At 36.2% G+C, this 19384-nt stretch overlaps 1 protein-coding gene across 1 annotated transcript in view; it reads right to left on the reverse strand.

Annotated features, from left to right (window-relative positions):
* Positions 1 to 19384, reverse strand: part of LOC136041586 (LIM/homeobox protein Awh-like) — a 91442-nt gene that overhangs the window by 40729 nt on the left and 31329 nt on the right. The window lies entirely within an intron of this gene.

Consider the following 19384-nt stretch of genomic DNA (forward strand, 5'->3'; position numbering starts at 1 on the left):
TTTCTCAGGCTCGTAACTTTTGATGGGTAAGACTAAACTTGATGAAACTTATATATTTAAAATCAGCATAAAAATGCGATTCTTTTGATGTAGCTATTGATATCAAAATTTTTTAGTAACCAAAAAAGAGTTTTGGTTACTATTGAGCCGGGTCACTCCTTACTACAGTTCGTTACCACGAACTGTTTGATAATACCAATAGTGAGTAATATAATTTTTGAATTATAAAAATTAAACACTTCAGTATTGCTTGAAATTATTGAGCTTGATATAGCCGAAAGTCAGATAAGGAAAACTACGAGAAAACTGTAAATAACATTTTTACTTCATGCAATTTATAATATATATATATATATATATATATATATATATATATATATATATATATATATATATATACTAGCTGTTGGGGTACTAGCGAAAGAAGACCTTATATACTAGCGGAAGAAGACCTTTGCCACAAAATGGTGGTGATGTTTTTTGCCACAAAAAACACCTAGTTGGACGGGGCACTTCACGCCCCCCCCCCCAAGCATCCCGCGTGCATAAGTCGTTACGCGCCATATTAGTATCGCGCCATTGTAGTTGTGTCCCTGTGTCCCACCTGTGAATATATATATATATATATATATATATATATATATATATATATATATATATATATATATATATATATATATATATATATATATATATATATATATATATATATATATATATATATAACTACGTAAAACTTGCGAATATACAACATTCTTCGCTGTCCCATTGTCTGTGCATATAAATAGATTGTCAGGTTTACCGACTCTTGAACATGCAACATATAATTGTCCATGGGAAAAACAATCCCTATTCAGATCTATACCTCATTATTCTAATGATTGCCCTTGAGCTTTGTTGACGGTGATTGCTAATCAAACATTCCCTGTGTCCCTGTCGTCATTTATATATCCCCCCTGTGCCCCCCGGCGTCCCCGTTGTAGTTGTGTCCCTGTGTCCCGGTCGTCATTTGTGTCCCGGTGTCCCAGTCTGTAATTTCTCTTTGAGTGTCCCGGTCGTCATTTATATTCCCTGTGTCCCGGTGTCCCGGTCGTCATTTGTGTCCCGGTGTCCCGGTCTGTAATTTCTCTTTGAGTGTCCCGGTCGTCATTTATATTCCCTGTGTCCCGGTCGTCATTTGTGTCCCGGGATTGTCAGGTTTACCGACTCTTGAACATGCAACATATAATTGTCCATGGGAAAAACAATACGTATTCAGATCTATACCTCATTATTCCAATGATTGCCCTTGAGCTTTGTTGATGGTGATTGCTAATTGAAAATTCCCTGTGTCCCGGTCGTCCTTTATATATCCCCCCTGTGCCCCCCGGCGTCCCCGTTGTAGTGGTGTCCCTGTGTCCAGGTCGTCATTTACATTCCCTGTGTCCCGATCGTTATTTGTGTCCCGGTGTCCCAGTCTGTAATTCCTCTTTGAGTGTCCCGGTCGTCATTTATATTCCCTGTGTCCCGGTGTCCCGGTCGTCATTTGTGTCCCGGTGTCCCGGTCTGTAATTTCGTCAGTCGACAAACATGACGTCAGTCGACAAACAACTTCACGAAGGCATAATCCTCAATCCTTATATTGACGTCAGTCAACAAACATGACGTCAGTCGACAAACATGATGTCAGTTGACAGTCGACAAACATGACGTCAGTACACAGACAAACAACTTATGTATACATATATAGAAGATAGATATATATTAAAAATCACAATGACGTCATGAAACTTGTCATACTTATGTATAAAAATTAAAGATTTTTATGTATGGAGAAGTTTATATTGAATTGCTTCGAGAGCAAAAACTGGAAATTGCAAAAATATTTGCATATATTTTGACAAGGGATTACAGCAATTAAAAAACCTTCAAAAATAAAACAAACTGTTTGAAGCTTAGTAGAAATCGTTGTTAAAAATCGAACTTGCTTTAATAATCAAAAATCTTTGGAAAACCGGAAAGCCGAAAAGACCATGTGCGGGGGGGGACTAATTGCCTCCGATTACTTTTGACTTTTTAAGAGCATTAGAACTTTCGATTTCCGATCGAATGAGCCACCTCGAAAGTTTATACGACCATGCCTTCCACAAAAACTTTTTATATTAACAATGGGTAGATAGCACAACTAGACAACCCACCCCGTGGCTGCAGGTGTCAGCCTCGGAAGTAAAGTAATATTTTCTATTGACTATTTTTAACAAAACGATTATTTAAAATTTTGATCGGATACATTTGGGAGGGCGGGGTCTGGGCTGGTTGTCTCACGATCACTTTTGACTCTAAAAAAAGGAACCAGAACTTTCAATCTCCAATCAAATCAGGCTTCCTCTAAAGTTTATATGACTATACCTTCTATGAAAACATTATATGTTAATAATTGGCAACTTGCATTATTGACAACCATTTCCATGGGGGCTGTGGCAGGTTTCGTCAACACTGGAGGTTAATTAAGAGGTTAATTAAGACCCTAAACAAACCATTCCAAATTCATTGCCTATCTGGATTGTTTTCACAGTGGAAAACGAAACATTGCCTTATTACAAACAGTCTTGTTAAAAGGAAAATAGTGACCGACTGAAGTTCGGTCCCCTGGTATTACATTTTATTAAATGTAATTTTTCCACCTCAATTCGTAGCAAATATTGGAAAGAAATTGAGAATCTGATATTCACTTAGCAGCTATCAAAATGGAGTGTCTTGTCTAATCGGATAGTTCAGAATAAACTGATGTGTCAACAAACAAATTGCGTTTTAAAACTCCTCCAGCTTATGCACAAGGATTTCAACCTTCGGGGGTCTCTAATTTCAGTCAAAAGACAATTTATGAAAAATATTATGATGCTGAGGAGTGAATATGATATTTTCCCAAAATAGTGACCAATCTAGAGCGTTTTCAAACGCTCTGATTGGTAATATATGGTAATATGCGTATAATAAATGATAAATGGTAATATGCGAATTCTCAAAAAGAAAATTATAGCACGGTTTTCGAGAAATAAATAAACATAAATGTGCATACATAAAAATATTGCTCGTTTAATAACATCAGATAGCTACATGGTTCTGTAAGTTTCCGCTAGACCAATTCAAACATCAAGATTATATTTTCACGTTTCCTTGGTATTTAGAGGCAATGCTACTAAATCTATAGGGGTAGACAAAGCTTCTTTTGAGAACCACCATTAAAAAACGAAAATTGCAAGCTATAATATACAGAGGCAAAGGTGTGCCGCCAAAAAATGCGCCACCTATAATATATGTTTAGTATTTTTAGTATATTTAGTATTGCTATAATATACAGAGGCAAAGGTGCGCCACCAAAAAATGCGTCACCTATAATATATTTAGTATTTTTAGTATATCTAGTATATTTAGTATTGCTATAATATACAGAGGCAAAGGTGCGCCACCAAAAAATGCGCAACCTATAATATATATTTAGTATTTTTAGTATATTTAGTATTACTATAATATACAGAGGGAAAGGTGCGCCACCAAAAAATGTGCCACCTATAATATATATTTAGTATATTTAGTATTGCTATAATATACAGAAGCAAAGGTGCGCCACCAAAAACTGTGCCACCTATAATATATGTTTAGTATTTTTAGTATATATTTATTATTGCTATAATATACAGAGGCAAAGATGCGCCACCTATAATATATATTTAGTATTTTTAGTATATTTAGTATTGCTATAATATACAGGGGCAAATGTGCGCCACCAAAAATGCGTCACCTATAATATATATATTAGTATTTTTAGTATATCCAGTATTGCTATAATATACAGAGGCAAAGGTGAGCCAAAAAAATCCGCCACCTATGATATATATTTAGTGTTTTTAGTTTGCGTGGCAAACTTTTTGTTAAACCGAACCTATATTTGATTTAAGTCTTACTTTTTACAGTCTATTTTTAGTGAGCTACAACCCCCTATGAGTCGATTTTAATACCTGTAAAGCTTGGATTACCCTGCAACGTTCCCTATAATCAATACACATAAACTCTAAGAATTTCGTTTTTAAAATTCTGTTTTATAGGTGGTTTTTAGTACCAAGTTATTTCTTAAGAGAAAATTTTGGCTGTTTTAAAAGCAGAAAGTATTGATCTTAAAAATGTCAATAAAATTTTATGATTCAGTCATGACAGACAGCCAATAAGAAATATAAAAGACAAAAGCCCAGAACAATGCATGACTGTTACGACGGCAATGATAAACAGCAATTATGTGTGACAATAAAATTATGTATAACAAATATTTAAAAACAGTTTATTATTAATCCTTATAGGCATATACATTCATACACAATTATAAGTTATTAATATAAGTCAAATAATGCATTATATTATGGTTATATTTAATTTCAAGGTAGTATATAAATTATTAAATTGCATTTGAAGTTATATAACTTATGATTTGTATAAATATGTTACAAATAGTAGCCTATATAAGGGTTTAATTCGTTAATATTCGTCGAGAATAGACTTTCAAGACAGGTCTCTAAAGTGTGACACAGTTTGCAGTTTTTTGTAAACAACCCTTATTTCATGTTGATATTTTTTGTACTGCAAAGACATTCAAGGAAGAACACAGCGAGACAGCTCTCCTTTCTTCAGCGACAAACAACTTCCAAACATGTTTAACTTTAGGATATGTTATTAGTTATGAGTACTTACTGTAGCAGTGAGGATTTAAATGAATTAGCTGCTATTTTTACCCGACGCAAAAAATTCCCAACTGAGCGGCATTTCCCACTGCAAAACGGAAGAAGACCTTTGCCGCAAAATGCGGCAAAGGTCTTCTCCACATTCGCCACCCCATCACCTAGTTGGTGGGGGCACTTCGCGCCCCCCAAGCCCTCCCCCCGCGCACGTAAGTCGTTACGCGCCATATTAGTTACGCGCCATTGTAGTTGTGTCCCTGTGTCCCACCTGTGATATATATATATATATATATATGTTTTTAACTACGTAAAACTTGCGAATATACAACATTCTTCGCTGTCCTATTGTCTGTGCATATAGATTGTGAGGTTTACCGACTCTTGAACATGCAACATATAATTGTTCATGGGGGAAACAATCCGTATTCAGATCTATACCTCATTATTCTAATGATTGCCCTTGAGCTTTGTTGATGGTGATTGCTAATCGAACATTCCCTGTGTCCCCGTCGTCATTTATATATCCCCCTGTGCTCCCCGGCGTCCCCGTTGTAGCTGTGCCCCGGTCGTCATTTATATTCCCTGTGTCCCGGTCGTTATTTGTGTCCCGGTGTCTCAGTCTGTAATTTCTCTTTGAGTGTCCCGGTCGTCATTTGTGTCCCGGTCTGTAATTTCGTCAGTCGACAAACATGACGTGAGTCGACAAACAACTTCATGACGGCAAAATGCTCAATCCTTATAATGACGTCAGTCGACGCACAAACAAACAACTTATATATATATATATATATATACTAGCTGTTGGGGTGGCGCTTCGCGCCACCCCAACACCTAGTTGGTGGGGGCACTTCGCGCCCCCCCAAGCCCCCCCGCGCGCGTAAGTCGTTACGCGCCATATTAGTTACGCGCCATTGTAGTTGTGTCCCTATGTCCCACCTGTGAATATAGATCGATAGATAGATATATATATATATATATATATATATATATATATATATATATATATATATATATATATATATATATATATATATATATATATATATATATATATATATATATATATATATATATATATATATATATATATATATATATATATATATATATATATATATATATATATATATGTTTTTAACTACGTAAAACTTGCGAATATACAACATTCTTTGCTGTCCCATTGTCTGTGCATATAAATAGATTGTCAGGTTTACCGACTCTTGAACATGCAACATATAATGGTCAATGGGAAAACAATCCGTATTCAGATCTATACCTCATGATTCTAATGATTGCCCTTGAGCTTTGTTGATGGTGATTGCTAATCGACCATTCCCTGAGTCGCCATCGTCATTTATATATCCCCCTGTGCACCCCGGCGTCCCCTTTGTAGTTATGTCCCTGTGTCCCGGTCGTCATTTATGTTCCCTGTGTCCCGGTCGTCATTTGTGTCCCGGTGTCCCAGTCTCTGATTTCTCTTATGTCCCGGTGTCCCGGTCGTCATTTATATCCCCCTGTGCCCCCCGGCGTCCCCGTTGTAGTTGTGTCATTTATATTCCCTGTGTCCCGGTCGTCATCCCGGTATACATTCGTTTTTGAATTGGTATATGATGAAATAAATTTTTAATTTTTTCCCTTTTTTTCCTTTTAGTTTTTTTTTATTGGTTTTGACCTTTTTTAGGTTTTTTAGTTTTTTTCTTTTTTCTTTTTAGTTTTTTTTGAAGTTTTTATCTTTTTAGTTTTTTTATTTTTATTTATATTTTTTTAGTTTTCTTTTTCTCCTTTATTTTTCAGTTTTTTTCCTTTTTTTAGTTTTTTTCTTTTTAGTTCTTTTAGTTTTTACCTTTTTTAGTTTTTTTTAGTTTTTTAGATGAAAATTTTTTTAGTTTTATTCCTTTTTTTCTTTTCAGTTTTTTATTGGTTTTTACCTTTTTTTTAGCTTTTTTAGTTTTTTTTCGTTTTTCTTTTTACTTTTTTTTTAGTTTTTATCTTTTTTATTTTTCTTTTATTTTTATTCTTAATTTTTTTTTTATTAGTTTTTAGTTTTTTTTGTAGTTTTTGCCTTTTTTAGTTTTTTCAGTTTTTTTTAGTTTTTATATTTTTACCTTTTTTAGCCTAACCAGGATTGGAACCTGGGACCTTCATTCTCCGTTCTGACATCCTCTCTCACCGAGTGACTACTCCAGCATGTTCATTTTGGTGTTTTAAATGGTATATTATTAACCAAATTAATGTGTTTTACAATATACTAAGCATCGTCATAACAAAAATAACGACAACTAATTTCATGACGTCAGTCAACACAGAAATTAAGTTCTGAAATTAAGTCATGAAATTAGTTGCCGTCATTTTTGCTTTGACGGTGACGTCATTCAAGTTATATAAGACATATGTTCACGTAGAAATCTATTAATGTTTAAGTTTACAATGACTGATGAAGATGCTCAAAGAGTCTATGCTAAAAAACTTGCTGCTGATAGAGAAAGTCAGAAAAGAAAGCGTGCCGAGGAACTATCAGCAGCAAGTTTTTTGGCATAGACTCTTTGAGCATCTTCATCAGTCATTGTAAACTTAAACATTAATAGATTTCTACGTGAACATATGTCTTATATAACTTGAATGACGTCACCGTCAAAGCAAAAATGACGACAACTAATTTCATGACGTCAGCCGACACAGAAACATGACGTCACCTGACAACTAATTTCATGACGTCAGCCGACACAGAAACATGACGTCACCTGATCCACTGATCCACAGATCCACAGACAGACAACATATTTTTATATATATAGATATATATATATATATATATATATATATATATATATATATATATATATATATATATATATATATATATATATATACATATATATAATATAATATGCACCAAAGGTCGCGTCTATTCAAGTTGGCAAATAAAATGTGGTGACCAGTTCTTTAAGGTCTGCAAGGATGCAGTATTTTGTAAAAGTAAAAAAAAATTCAGGATTATAGATGAAATTTACGTAAAGTATGGGCCGTTATTATTGACGCTCTCTCGTACGAAGTGCAAGCTGTCCTCGGCATCAAATTATCAGAATTCTGATGGCAGTCACATAAAAAGGAGATGGCTGCCAGTTCTTTTAGTATTTTATGAACATGCCCTCTGTAACTGTCTAGGCCTAAATAGCATTCCCCTAACATATCACTTATTTCTTTCCCTTGTGATTTAAATAAAGCTGCTAATACAGTATCTAATCTGCCAGATAGTTGTTCTGCATCCTCAATATTTAAATGTAATCCTTTTCAAAAAAAGATTTTCTTTAGTTTCAGAGCCAATAGTGCATTGGATTAATCAGTTACATTAGGTATTTTTCCTGAAATTTTCAAGGTAGCCAAAGTCATCACAAAAAAATAAGAACGGAAATGCCTTATTGGCCTCACATTACAGACCGATTTATCTTTCCTATTGCGTTAAAAATCACTGAAGTTATTTATAGAAAACTATCTTCTTTTGTATTTAGCGTTAATTCTGGTTTCGGTAGCCCCCTTTTCCAATGTTAGCAGTATGATTTTGACCTTCTCTCTCAACCTCGCAAGCTCTCAGTAATGCAGCTGAGTTTATACAAATTAATGTATAGAAAGGTCTGGCGTCCTAGGTATCTTGTTAGATTTTCCTAAGGCGTTTCATATGGTTAATCACATGGTCTTTCTTGTACGCTTTCGTCTTTGGTGTCATCGAGTACTTCACGATGGATGTAAGTCTTACCTGCTCGGAGGGTCCAAGTATGCATCATATGGAGGTTTGTCTTCTTACCATTTGCATTACACAAAGGTGTTCCTCAAGGATCGGTACTTGGTCCTCTATCATTTTTCATTTAACTTAATTTCCATTTTGATAGGATAGCCCCAGCTGTGCATCCAGCTATTTTTACAGACAACAATAATTTCTTCGTTACTGGTACTGATCCGTACTCAACCACCTTCAACGCCCAGGAAAGTCTTGACATAGTTTATGTGTTGTGTGAAAACAATGGTATAAAACTCAAGGCCCAAAAACATACGACGGTAAATTTTAAACGACCATACTGTATGTCTAACCCTATTCTTACTTTATTATATGGAAGCGAGACCAAGCCATAGTCCACAGATATCAAGGCCCTTATTGTAAATCTTGATTATTTCTTAATATTTAAAACCAATACTGGCTCCCTTGCTCTTAGGCCCGTGATTCCCAACGTGAGAGGAACTCCCCACCGATGGGATATGGGAATATTTTGGTGGGTCATGGGCAGGACGTACGACTGACAATATTCTAGAGCAATAATTAAAAATAAAAAAAAATCATGTAAATGACGTCATATTCACATACATTTGAAGAGCAAAACAGATACATGATAGAATTGTAACGACGTCATGCTTTGTATGAAAGGTGTTGCATACAGAAGAAAAAAATTCATTCGCATAAAATACACCTAGAGGAAACTCGAAAAAAGATACCAAGATAATGGCCTTTTAAACTTCCTTCAGGTGAATACCCGTTATATTTTGTGTAACAAAATTTAAAAATTACTAGGGGAGATACAGTATTTTAGAAATGGAGAGGTTGGACATGGAGCAAAATGGGTTGGGAACCACTACCTTAGGCAGTCAGCTATGTTGAATCGCATGAATTCTTATCTCTTCACCTTTTGTGTTTCCATATTCGTCACATTGTTGGTCAGTATGGGGAAACACCAACAAATCTTTTTTGCATTCTCTTTAGTTTTCTCACAGTGATAGTAGGCGCAATAGCGCTGCCAAAGTAAAGAACGATGTTGGCACGACGTATTTTTTTTCTTAGACCAGGACACTTCGTATCGAAGGAGCTGTCATAGAAACTTCAAAAAGGGCTCATTCGATTGGAAACTGAAAATGGTTCAAAAGTGACTGGGGGGCAACTAACTCCCTCCCACGCCCACCATTTCCCACATGCCGTCCAATAAATTATTTGATATAGCCATTTCGTTCAACATAATTGAAAGGTCCGGAAATTATGTCTTTGAGGATGGCAGCCCCCCAGCCCTCAGGACAAGGGTTGTATGTTCTGCCCTGGGTGCAAATAAGATTTCTACACAAAGCATGGTCATATAAACTTCGGAGGTGGCTCATTGGATTGTTAATCAGAAGCTCTAGAGCCTTTTTATGAGAGAAAGTGATCGGAGGACAGCTATCCATTTTGTTCTAAATAGTCTAAATATCATATAACAAGACTTTTGGGGTTGAAACGAACCCCTAGAGCCTGAGGGCAAGAGTTGTAATTTATGCCAAGGGGGCATTTAAGGTTTTTATGGAAGGGATGGTTGTTTAACATTAGAAGATGCTCATTTGGTAGTAAATTGGGAGTTCAAGTTCTTTTTTAAGTGTCAAAAGTGATAGAGGGCATTTAGCCCCTCCCTCTCCCCAACAACCCCCTTTTTCACCAAACGTATCTGAGTCAAATGATGAGATAGCGATTTTATTAAAAATAGTCCAAAGAGCATATAATAACACCTTTAGAGTTGATACAACCCCCAGCACCCTAGCGATAGGGTTGTAAGTTATACCGTGAGTGCATATAAGGATCTTATGGAATCGGCGGTCGTAAAAGCATCAAATGGGGCTCATCTGTTTTAAATTGGAAGTTATAGTGCCTTTTTAAAAGTCAAAGTGATTTAAGAGCACCCACCCCCCCCCCCCTCCACACTTATCATGTCCCTTAACACCTCCAATCAAAATTTGGAGATAATAGTTTTATTCAAGGAGGTCGAAGGATCCAGAAATCATATCGGTAAGGAAGGCAACCCCCCTCCTTACAGATCTCAGGGCAAGGGTTGTAAGTTATGCCGCGGGTGCATATAATTTTCTTATAGAAAGGGTGGTCGTATATGCTTCGAAGGAGACTCATTGGATTGGTAATCAGAAGTTCTAATGCCCTTTTTAAGAGTCAAAGTGATCAGAGGGCGGCTATCTTTCCCCCCTCCCCCCCCACATACACACACAAACACGTCGTGTTTTCCCAAGATGCATCCAATTGATATTTTGAGACAGTCCTTTTATCCGAAGTATTCTAAAGATCATATAACAAGGCTTTTCAGGTTCATAACAAGAGCTAAGAGTTCATATGGCACTTGTGACGAGGCAATAAGAGCTAAGAACCAAGAGCTCATATGGTATGAGCTCTAACAAAATTCTAAGAATCAATAGATTGATTTCAAACAAAAATCAGAGGCTTAATGCCAGTCAGAATTTAAAATAAGAACTCTGAGTCAGGATGTCCTTCTAAATATCAAAATTCATTAAGATCCGATCACCCACTCGTAAGTTATAAATACCTAATTTTTTATAATTTTTCCTCTCCCTTTAGCCCCCCAGATGGTCGAATCTGGGAAAACGACTTTATCAAGTCAATTTGTGCAGCTTCCTGACATGCCTGCCAATTTTCATCGTCCTAGCACGTCCAGAAGCACCAAACTCGCCAAATCACTGAACCCCTCCCCCTAAATCCCCCAAAGAGAGCGAATCTGGTACGGTTACGTCAATCACGTATCAAGGACATTTGCTTATTCTATCCACCAAGCTTCATCCCGATTCCTCAACTCCAAGTGTTTTCCAAGATTTCCCCCTTCAACTCCCCCTAATGTCAAAAGATCTGGACGGGATTTGAAATAAGAGCTCTGAGACATGAATTCTTTCTAAATATCAAATTTCATTAAGATCCGATCACCTATTCGTAAGATAAAAATACCCCAATTTTCACGTTTTCCAATAATTCCGGTTTCCCCCTCCAACTCTCCCCAATGTCACAGGATCTGGTCGGAATTTAAAATTAGAGCTTTAAAGCACAAGATCCTTCTAAATATCAAATGTCATTAAGATCTGGTCACCCTTTCGTAAGTTAAAAATACCTCATTTTTCCAAATCACCCCCCCCCCCAACTCCACCAAAGAGAGCAGATCCGGTCCAGTTATGTCAGCCACGTATCTTAGACAGGTTTTTATTCTTCCCATCCAGTTTCATCCTGATCTCTCCGCTCTAAGTATTTTCTAAGATTTCCGGTCCCCCCCCCCCTTAAATGCACCCCCCCCCCCCAATGACGCTGAATCCGGTTAAGATTTAAAATAAGAGATCTGAGTAACGAGTTCCTTCTAAATATGAAGTTTCATGAAGATCCGATCACTCCTTCGTAAGTTAAAAATACGTCATTTGTTCTAATTTTTGAGAATTAACCCCCCCCCCCAATAGAGCAGATCCGTTCCAATTATGTAAACCACGTATCTAAGACTTCTGCTTATTTTTCCCACCAAGTTTCATCCCGATCCTTCCAATCTAAGCGTTTTCCATGATTTTAGGTTCCCCCACCCCAAACTCCCACCAATGTCACCAGATCCAGTCGGGATTTAAAATAAGAGCTTTGAGGCCCGATATCCTTCTAAATATCAAATTTCATTGAGATCCGATCACTCTTTCGAAAGTCAAAAATACCTCATTTTTTCTAATTTTTCAGAATTACCCCCCCCCCCCCAAACCACCCCAAAGAGAGCGGATCCATTCCGGTTATGTCAATCGTGTATCTAGGACTTGTGCTTATCTTTCCCACCAAGTTTCATACCGATCCCTCCACTCTAAGTGTTTTCAAAGATTTTAGGTTTCCCCCTCTCAACCCCCCCCCAATGTCACCAGATCCGGTTGGGATTTAAAATAACAGCTGTGAGACACGATATCCTTCCAAACATCAAACTTCATTAAGATCCGATCAACCGTTCGTAAGTTAAAAATACTTATTAAAGTTAAAAATACGAATTAAAGGGCAGCCCACTCCCCCCCCAGATGGTCAAATCGGGAAAACAACTATTTCTAATTTAATGTGGTCCGGTCCCTGGTACGCCTACCAAATTTCATCGTCCTAGCTTACCTGGAAGTGCCTAAAGTAGCAAAACCGGGACCGACAGACAGACCGACAGACCGACAGATTTGCGAATGCTATATGTCACTTGGTTGATACCAAGTGCCATAAAAACCACCAGAGCCTGAGGGTGATGGTTATAAGTTATGTCCCTCGGGCATTTAAGGTTCATATGGAAGAGATGGTTGTATAAACTTTAGAAGTGGCTCATTTGGTTGAAATTGGAAGTTTTAGTTCCCTTTTAAGAGTCAATATTAATGGAGGTCAACTAGCCCCCCCCCCCAGCTATCTTTTTTTTCACCAAATGTGTCTGATTGAGATCAAATGGATCATTCAAATAAATACAGTAAAAAAAATGATAATAACCTAGCAAAAAAAATAAGCAAAACTAGCATTAAAACAAAAAATCCTTCCAAGGGTGGTTCGACGGATATTCTGTAAGCTTGGAAAAAAGGCTTATCTGCAGCATCAAGAGGATCCGGCAAGCTATATCTCTCCCAAAGTCAGCAAGGTTTTAAATCCGCTTGGGCTCTTAGGGTCACGTTATTATAAATAGTAGGAGAGGTAATGACTCCCTGTTTAATTCCAAGATTCACATGGAGTTCTGAAGGATGAACCGAAGATCGAATGTTTTGAGACATCAATTTTTTTCAATTGTTGAAAGGTTGAGTGATTATGCGTTTGGGGATGTCAACCCCCCTCCCAAGGTCTCTTGGCAAGGGCTGCAAGTTATTCAATTTGTTCATTGTTTAAATAGTGTATATGTTATTGAGAAAAGATATACATGCTCGACTTGTACTTTCCCAAAATACGAAGGGCATTAAAATGAGTCTTTCAGGGAATGTTGAGGGGAGTGTTGAACATAACATGTTAGGTGTATATGGTTGTCAAAAGGGTGTAGCTCGGGAATGACTTAGTGTATTGATTTGGAATTTTCGAGAAATGATACAAGCTACTACTTCTACAACTACTGCTGTTTCTACTGCTACCAAAAGAACTATTACTACTATCACTACTATCACTAAAACTACTACTTCTGCGGCGAATAATACTATCTGAGGAAACGTTGATGTAAAAGTTGAACTAAATCAAAACATACTATGTGCATACAGATTGCTGATACGGGTGTATCAGCAATATTTTTGGAACAGCTTATCATATCAAGAGCAAACTTCAGGGGGATCATGATTGGGGTGTTCAGTTCATCCAAAGGCAAAACCTACATGTTGCTACTGCTATTAATACTGCTGCTACTACTGTTACCGACAATAATTATACACTATTACTTCAACTATTGTGCCCATTACTACCACTACTACTATGATAATAGTCAAACAGTTCGTGGTAGCGAACTGTGGCAAAGAGCGACCCGGCTCAATAGTAAACGAAACTCTAAAAAACGGAATTTTGATACTAAAAGATACATTAAAAGAATCGTATTTTTATGCTGATTTTAAATATGTAAGTTTTATCAATTTTAGTCTTACCCATCAGAGCTTGAGAAAATTTTCTTTTATTTGGAAAATAGAGGGAAACACCCCCTAAAAGTCATAGAATCTTAACGAAAATCACACCATCGTATTCAGCGTATCAGAGAACCCCATTGTAAAAGTTTCAAGCTCCTATCTACAAAATGTGGAACTTCGTTTTTTTCCAGAAGATCGGTCACGGGTGCGTGTTTTTTTTTTTTTTTTTTTTTTTTTTTTTTTTTTTTTTTTTTTTTTTTTTTTTTTTTTTTTTTCTTTTCTCAGGGGTCATAGTGTCAACCAAGTGGTCCTAGAATGTCGAAAAATCTCATTCTAACGGAAGTGAAAAGTTCTAGTGCCCTTTTGAAGTGACCAAAAAATTAGAGGGCACCTAAGCCCCCTCTCACGCTCATCTTTTTCCCAAAGTCAACGGATCAAAATTTTGAGATAGCCATTTTGTTCAGCATAGTTGAAAAACGTAATAATTATGTCTTTGGGTTATTAGGAAGTGTACAGACGTTTTCAGGGGGATTTTTTTTGGTTTGGAGGTTGAGGGGAGGGGCTATGTGGGAGGATCTTTCCTTGGAGGAATATGTCATGGGGGAAGAGAAATTCAATGAAGGAGGCGCAGGATTTTCTAGCATTATTATAAAAAAACAATGAAAAAGTAAATATGAAGAAAAAATTTGAACTGAAAGTAAGGAGCAGCATTAAAATTTAAAACGAACAGAGATTATTACGCATATGAGGGGTTCTTCTCCTCCTAAATACCTCGCTTTTTACGCTAAAGTATTTTTAGTTATTTCAACTGTTTATTATACGGCCTTTATGATTCATGGGACATTCTTAAAGAATTGGGACAAAATTTCAGCTTTAGTGTAAAGAGCGAGGCATTAACGAGGGGACACATCCCCTCAAAATATACGAATATAGAAGTTCGTTACGTAACTTAATTCTTAAGTTACGTATATTTTTACTAACAAAAACGTTCATTAAAAACTAAAAGTTCTAGTTGCCTTTTTAAGTAACCGAAAAATTGGAGTGTAGCTAGGCCTCCTTCCCCACCCCTTTTTTTCTCAAAATCGGCTGATCAAAAATAAGAGATAGCCATTTAGCCAAAAAAAAAAAAAGAATTAATATGCATATTTCATTTTAATGATTTATGTGCGGAGAGCCAAAATCAAACATGCATTCATTCAAAAACGTTCAGCAATTAAATTAATTTTTTTTTACTGAAAATAAGGAGCAACATTAAAACTTAAAACGAACAGAAATTACTCCGTGTATGAAAGGGGCTGTTCCCTTCTCAACGCCCCTCTCTTTACGCCAAAGTTTTTTACTGTTTAATAAAGTAGAATTGAGAGAAAGGGTTCAAACTTTAGTGTAAAGAGAGGGGCGTTGAGAAGGGAACAGCCCCTTTCATGCACGGAGTCATTTCCGTTCGTTTTGAGTTTTAACGTCGCTCCTTACTTTCAGTTTTTAAAAAAACTAGTTTTTGTTTAATTTATTTCAATGAAGGCTACACTTATGAAGGTGAAAATTTGACAGAATACTGAGGGGGAATTTGAACTCGATCAAAACACACTTTGCGCATGCATATTACTACTAACAATAATATACTATTAGCGCTGCTATTGTTTCCATTACTAACACTACAACTATGATACTAGTGTAATTAAGACTACACGTATGAAGATACAAATTGGACTGAATATTGAGGGGGAAGTTGAACTAAATCAGAACACACTATGCGCATACATATGGTCAAAAGGGCATACCTCAATATTGATTTGGGTATTAAGTTGAAACTTGTGGAGAATACTTAAAGAAGAAGATCAATTGACAGAACGGTAATATATGCATGTCACTACTAACACTAATACCACTGCTACTTTTCCTTATGCTACTGCTAAACCACTACTTTCATTGCAACAACTTGTAAGGCTTAGAGTATTAAGCTGAAAAGGGGGTCAAAAGGGTGTCAAATGTGCTCATCAACAATATTTTTGGAACGGCTTAACGTGTGAAGGTTTGACTCTTTCGTATACGAAGTAATTTCTGTTCGTTTTAAATTTTAATGTCGCTCCTTACGTTCAGTTAAAAAAAACTTATTTTTTTTATTTAATTTCTGAACGTTTTTGAATCAATGCATGTTTTGGTATTGGCTCTCCGCAGAGGAATAATTAAAACGAAATTTGCATTTTTTTTTTTTTTTTTTTTTTGCTAAATGGCTTTCTCATAATTTTGATCGAATGATTTTGAGAAAAAATAGCGGGGGAGGAAGCCTAGTTGCCCTCCGATTTTTTGGTTAATTAAAAAGGCAACTAGAACTTTTAATTTTATACGAATCTTTTTATTCGTAAAAGATATACGTAACTTATAAATTAGCTTACGTAAAGAAGTTTTGTATTCTCATGTTTTTATTACATATATGAGGGGGTTCGCCCCCTCGTCAGTGCCGCGCTCTTCACACTAAAGCTTAAATTTTGTCGAATTCATTAAGAATGACCCCTGAATCACAAAAGCCGTAGAATAAATAGTTGAAATTACTAAAAATACTTTAGCGTAAAGAGCAGGGTATTAGGAGGAGGTGAGCCCCTAATATGGGTAATAATTTCTGTTCGTTTTAAATTTTAATTCTGCTCCTTACTTCCAGCTGAAAAAAAAACTTTTTGATATTTATTTTTTCATTGTTTCTTTTTTATAATGCTAGTAAATCCTGCGCTCCCTTCATGGAAATTTTCTTCCACCATGACAAATTACTCGATGGAAAGTTCCCCCCGTATATCCCCCTCTTCTCAATCCCTCCCCCAACCAAAAAATCCTCCTGAAAACGCCTGCACACTTCCCAATAACCATTACTATATGTAAGCACTGGTCAAAGTCTGTAACTTGTAGCCCCTCCCACTGGGACTGTGGGGAAGTAAGTCGTCCCCAAAGGGATAGTAATAAAGTTTTTCGACTATGCTGAATAAAATGGCTATCTCAGAATTTTGATCCATTGACTTTGGGAAAATAATTAGCGTGGGAGGGGGCCTAGGTGCCCTCCAATTTTTTGGTCACTTAAAAAGGGCACTAGAACTTTTCATTTCCGTTAGAATGAGCCCTCTCGCAACATTTTAGGACAACTGGGTCGATACGATCACCCCTGGGAAAAAAAACAAACAAACAAATAAACACGCATCCGTGATCTGCCTTCTGGCAAAAAATACAAAATTCCACATTTTTGTAGATAGGAGCTTGAAACTTCTACAGTAGGGTTCTCTGATACGCTGAATCTGACGGTGTGATTTTCGTTAAGATTCTATGACTTTTAGAGGGTGTTTCCCCCTATTTTCTAAAATAACGCAAATTTTCTCAGGCTCTTAAATTTTGATGGGTAAAACTAAACTTGATGAAACTTTTACAAAATTCCACATTTTTGCAGATAGGAGCTTGAAACTTCTACAGTAGGGTTCTCTGATACGCTGAATCTGATGGTGTGATTAACTTTTGATGGGTAAAACAGGCTCTTAACTTTTGATGGGTAAAACTAAACTTGATGAAACTTATATATTTAAAATCAGCATTAAAATGCGATTCTTTTGATGTAGCTATTGGTATCAAAATTCCACTTTTTAGAGTTTTGGTTACTATTGAGCCGGGTCGCTCCTTACTACAGTTCGTTACCACGAACTGTTTGAAAATTTGAGGGAATATTCATGGCAATTTTCGACTAACAAAAGACGCCATGTGCATTTAGATTGTCAAAATAGCGTATCTTATGAATTGATCTGTGTATTAAGTTGGAACTCTCAGAGAATACTTAAAGGGGAAAATCAGTTGACCAAAAGGCCATATCTTCACACTACTAATAATACTACTGTTACTGCGACATTTATTAGTTCTACTACTACTACCACTATATACAACATAATATGCACTTGACTGAAAAAAAGGAAATGTTTTCACTTTTATAACTTTAATAAATCAAATATTATTAACATTTTAAGGAATAAATATCAGCATATGTATATAACCTGACTTTGCACATTCATTCGAATTTTCTTCAGTAAAGTGCAAATTAGGTTCTGGCCTTGGGAAGGTATACGGGTTTTGAGCCCTACTCATGTTAATTTCGGCTCATTTTGAGTTTAGCTCGGTTATTTAATGGAATTTCTGTTCGTTTTGGGTATCACTATTTATTGCTGCTGATGTGTAGTTATTTTACGCTTGGTAGATTATTTGATTTTATTTTCGCTCATTTTTGGTTAAAATGAGTTCTTTACTTTTCTTTGAAAAACTTATTTTTGGATTTTTTTTTTTAATTAATAAAAGAGTAAAAGCAACATATTGTCTTCATAATCTTTACCCTTAGGCTGACTTATACATAGATACAGTCCTATCACCAATAGAAAATAGAATTGCGAAGCAAGGCCTAAATTTAGCTTATTATGCAAACCTGGGAAATCTATCCCCATAAATCTCTGGTTACCCAGTTCACACACAAGTACTCCTTGTTGCTACGTTTTTCTTTACGTGTTTATCATGTCTAAACGTTCATCGACGGCCATCCAAAAGTCCCCCATGTTTTAGTTGATTTCATTTTTGAATTTTATTCCAACTCAAAGATCTCTGTCCTCTTCTTTTAGAACTATTTTCAAGAGTCTTCTTAACTGTGAAAGTCCTCGTCTTTTTGTTTCATCTTCTGTTTCAGATTTTTGTTTCTTTTTGTTCCTGATTATCACTATTACCATCGTTAAGATATGCTTTTATAAGTATTTTTTACCGTGTTCTAGTATATATTTTCCTTTTTCTTTACTGTGTATGAATTGCGTAATTAGCGTATTGTTTACGGTATATTGTTATGGTTTCACTAAACCATTGTTTATGGTATTGTGAGAACGACAACAAGCCAAGCTTCCTGGCTCGAGTAACAGTTTCACATTTTGAATAGTGTTTTAGTATCGTTAAAATAATTGGTTAATTGATTAGTAATGTGTAGCAAATACTTCGTTATTCATAACCACTTTAACCTTTGAATGCATACTCCTATGAACCCACTCGTATGACTATATATGATATGACAGAAAATAATATTGATCGTGAAATTTTTCGTTCGCAAACGCAAAACTCAGCATGACTAGTGGAAAGTGCACCCGTAAGCCCTTTAACACCAACCTGCCCCACCGAACCGATATTCTGCAGAAAGGCAGGCATATTGCACCTTTTCGAAGCGAGAGCACACAATAATTTTAATATATGTTAGTAGATGTATAGAAGGCCCATAGCCAATCCAACATCCGCAACCCCTCTCATCA

Source organism: Artemia franciscana, unplaced genomic scaffold (assembly GCF_032884065.1).
Source record: "Artemia franciscana unplaced genomic scaffold, ASM3288406v1 PGA_scaffold_30, whole genome shotgun sequence".
Taxonomy (NCBI): domain Eukaryota; kingdom Metazoa; phylum Arthropoda; class Branchiopoda; order Anostraca; family Artemiidae; genus Artemia; species Artemia franciscana.